Here is a 4,442-nt window from a genome sequence, read left to right as displayed (position 1 = left end):
TATATTTGAGAGATATATATATATATATATATATATATATATATATATATATATATATATATATATATATATATATATATATATATATATATAATACATTTGAGCCTAAAATTAATACCGCTTTCTCTGTAAATCTGTTTTACCCAAAACTGCAAAAGGAAAAAAAAATATTTTCTTATTTTGAAAGAACTGAATTATTTGTTTATTTGAATTTTTTACTGTATTTATAATACTGTATAAAAAAGGCTTCAGTAGTTAAATTAAAAATATGTTGAATGTTGCAATTTTCTTTCTCCAATTAATCAATTAGTTGTCAGAATAATCAAATACTGAAACAATAGTTTTTTAGTACCAGCCCTATAGTGGTTTGGTCACCTTGTGATTTGAATAATAATTACCAACAATGAGATTTAAAGAGTTTTGCACATGCAACCAACCACTGAAACTGCTACCTGTTAGTCAAACGTCAACACGATTTCGTCTGATGTCTGCGTCATGCAGGACGAGGCATTCGAAGGTCTGAAAATAGATGAAGAGGTAAGCAGCTCCCGCTCAGGGCAGCAGATGTCTTGGCCAGCATGGCCCATCTTTCAGAGTCCTTGTAAGAACAAACTGATAGCATGATGAATGCTGTCTGAAATGCAATGCCTCATAACTCAGACTACCAGCGCGGCCCTCAGAGCTCCATTCCTCCTAGGGAGACGTTGCAGCACCTGTGGCCCGGCTGCAGCAGGTTTTGCTTTCCCTTCTTATTTCTCCAAGACATTAATAAGCAAAGGTGTGGAGAGGATTCAGAAGGTTTTATTCTGAATTCAGGATTTTCAATTTTGAGTGGATGCAAGTCCGACTGAATGCTTCATACAAGTAGACGGAAGTAGTAACAAACTGAAGTGAAACATAAATGATTAATGTCAAGGTGAAAGTCGAGCTTTGAACATTTCCCAGAGTTCTGACTGACAACAAAAAGAAAATTAATCGGAAGCAGCCAAGAGGGCAAAGAGGACTCTGGAAGAGCTGCAGAAGTCCACAGCTCAGGTGGGAGAATCTATTGGCAGGAAAAAGTCCCTTCTGTTCCCAACTCAAATCATTTCTAGTTGATCTTCAAACATTTAGCAAACTCTACAAAAGAAGAAACCACTGGTGAAAAATCAGAAAATGAAATTTACTGTCCTACATGTAAAATAATGAGTGGTGAAGAAGTTTATCGTTAAGCACATAAATAAAGATTGTTATATAATTTCTTTATACAAGTAATTCTGACTTGACAATTTTGTCCCATATGACAAAGGTTTGTACACCCCTGTGTTAAATAATCTGTAGCGTCTACACACCATTTATACGAGCCTGTCTCTGTTTCAGGAAGGACACCAACATCCTGTTTACAGCAACTCATGAAGACTGGATCTATGTTTCTGAGAATGTTTGACACGTGATGAAATGATGGCGGCTTCGTGGAAATAATGTGGTTGAGAATGTGCAGATTTTGGTTTAATTTCTGAATAAATGCAACATGATTCCTGCTTTCCACAACTTTTAATAAAACCTGCAGCATGCTGCAGTTTCAGACTGATGACATAACCTCAAGTGATCCCGCTACAAGAATTTCAACTCAACAGCACAAACCCAGATGCCACACTGTGAGGACACAACAACAGAAAGCCTCCAAATATGGCTGTGGTAACGTTACATAGCATGAATTTAGGGTAGAAATGTAAAATTAGCCTCTTCCTGTTTTTCTCCAGAACTGATAAAATGCACATCTCTCTGGAAACAAGCGGCTGGATGCTTCTGCAGCCTAACAGCTGAGCGCTGGTGATAAAATGCTCAATGTCCTGTCCAGATTGTTCAGGAATGTTGGAGGGGAGCGCAGCGATCCATATGTTCATTTTCCACATGGCACGGCTCTCTGGACTCTCCGGTTCCCACCTAAAGCAGCGTGTTTCATTAGGGTTGGCTGTGTGCAGCGTCTGTGGGGAATCAAGTCTATAAATCACAGCTGAGTTAAGTATTGAAATTAGCAGCAGGCTTTAGCAGAGATATTCGCCTGCAAATCTGAATCGACGGGTTGCTGCGCAGTTTGGTTGTCCAGTCTGCAGAAGCGATTCGAAAAAGGGAACATCACTTCATGAGACGCATTTTTTCTTGAAAGTGATGCATAAAATGGAGGTAAAGGTTTCATACAATGTAAACATCCACTGATAAAGAGATTTATTTGGATGTCTAGGTGATGCACATCATGCTGTGAAGAGCATGGTTAAAGATTTGTTGCACGTTTTATTGACAATTTAAATTGTCAATTAATATAACACACTGCAACAACAAAATCTGTGTTTTGGATCTAGTTTCTAGTTCAAATATCTTTGTGCACTTGAAATAAAACTAACTTAAAAGTTACTTTTCAGCAATATATAGGAGTTTGTTTCAGTCAATAATTCCTTTCAATGAAAAAATACTAGTTCCATTGGCAGATTATTTCACGCATCACAAGACATTTTCCCATGTTATAAGTGAAACATTGCAAAAGTTAGGTTTAAATTCAAGTGTGAAACATAAAAAAACTGAATCACTCTTGGCTTGGAATCCTTCAAAATGCTTAAATGTCAATGAGATGTTTTCAAGGTTTGGAAAGTGATTAATTTCTTTATAAAATCATTTAAAGTGCTTCAAATTGAAACTGTACAGTTGTGTAATAAAGTGCAATCAAAATTTTGATCACAAGCTAAAATTTGGAAATTATTTACAGCTCAAACCAGATATTATATAATAAAAGTACCTTTTTTTCCTCACGACTAAATCCGAATTGAATTACCAAAATTATTTTTGATTCACTAAATTCCAGAAAACTTGGTGAAAACATTTTTTAGAGATTTTCTCTTTGTGACTTTCTTTGTAAATTATATTTAACTGGAGGTCATTTATCTTACTATGTGCTTGGATTGTTTCAGTGTAATGAATATATGAAATATATTACCAATATATATGTCTAATGGCTCAGTGACTTTATGATCATCTTGCATTTTAAACAGCGATACTGAAATTAGGAGATTTTGTTTTGTTACATTAGTTTTGTTCCTGGATCATTCTGGTGTATAAGTTGTAACAGAGACATTTCAAAACATAAAATTTAGCTATATTTTAGTTTACCTTGTTTAGGATGCAGAATACTCCTACAAAAATATTATTAACAGTAATAACAGATATTATATTACAGTGATTTATAGTACAGTGAAAAGTGCTTGAATTTTATTGTAGGAAACATTTAGGAACCCTGCAGTTATTTATTATCTACTTGTTTTTTGTTTGTTTGTTTTTTTCAGGATAAGTTGCATAAATGCATGACATATAAAACTTCTCAGTCCTCAGTGAATGGTGGGAAGTCTCTAAGGACCTAGTAGCACTACAAAAGGGATGAGTCAAGATCTCCAGTCTTAACTGTAAGCTTTATCAAAAAGAAAACCTTCAGAGCCGAGTCCTGAAGTAGACAGGGTGTCTCCCTCCCGGACGAAATCTGGGAGCTGATATCTGCAGGCTGTGCATCTTGTTCCACTTACCACAGGAACAGCAGGTAATCCTGCAGGCTGAGTCAAAACCTTTGCTTTAAAAATGCAGGCCTGAGAACTGGTGATATAGAACCGGGATAAACATCCGGTTTCCATCGGAAAAAACAGAGAAGTAAACACAAAAACTGAGATGAGTTACAGTCCATGTTGCCTTATTATCTGCTCTTGCTTTTCTTGTCACCTTAAAATGTTTCAGATCAACGACAAGCTGAGGAAATGAAAAATGCAGTTTTGAAATGATGATACTGTTTGTCATTAATTGTCGTCAGTTTCACTTGGCTAGATTAGAAGTCACTTAAAGTTTAACTAACCCCAAATAAACATTTTTTATTTAGTGTTCTATTTTTATACAACATTTTTTGTGTACGTGTGTTTAGGTCTGCATCATTTTGCCCAAAACCGCCTCAGTGCTGCCATCTTTAGTTTGAACGGTGGTCACTGCAGTTGAATTTTCTTATTGGTTCTGACAATACAGCTTGGTGCAACTATGTGCAAAGATCATATATAAAACCATCTCACTCAGACCCACAGCACCGCCTGGTGGTGAGTCAGGAGTTAGAATAGCGAGCGTGACTGAGGTGAGCGTTGATTGATGAAATTGCATATTTGTGATTTGTCACTAGTTTGTTTTTTGAAAAATAAAAGTCGCTAGCGAGTTTGAAATGTCGCTAAATATGTAAAGTTACTAACTTTACCTGTAAAGTTAGCAACAGTGCTTCTTTCGTCCTGACCACACTTCTGCAGGTCCTATAAAACAAATGTTTATTATAATATTTCCCATTTATTGTAGAATGAACCGGTTGCATAATAATACAATATCTGGAGGTATTAAATGAGTTTTTTATTTTAGTCTGGGCCGCTGACGTACAGCTGAGTTTTGGC

At 36.0% G+C, this 4,442-nt stretch overlaps 1 long non-coding RNA gene across 1 annotated transcript in view; it reads left to right on the top strand.

Annotated features, from left to right (window-relative positions):
• The window catches only part of LOC106958809 (uncharacterized), a 13,448-nt gene extending 11,890 nt beyond the window's left edge, over window positions 1-1,558 (top strand). Inside the window, exon 2 of the long non-coding RNA XR_001427226.1 lies at window positions 1,360-1,558. This is a non-coding gene — a long non-coding RNA (uncharacterized LOC106958809). The remainder of the gene's footprint in view (window positions 1-1,359) is intronic.
• Window positions 1,559-4,442: the final 2,884 nt, after the last annotated feature.

The sequence above is a fragment of the Poecilia latipinna genome, unplaced genomic scaffold, assembly GCF_001443285.1.
Source record: "Poecilia latipinna isolate Pla-1442-1.1 unplaced genomic scaffold, P_latipinna-1.0 Scaffold50, whole genome shotgun sequence".
NCBI classification, from domain to species: Eukaryota; Metazoa; Chordata; class Actinopteri; order Cyprinodontiformes; family Poeciliidae; genus Poecilia; species Poecilia latipinna.
Note: the sequence above shows the minus strand (reverse complement) of the source record. Positions and strands in the feature narration are given on the sequence as shown.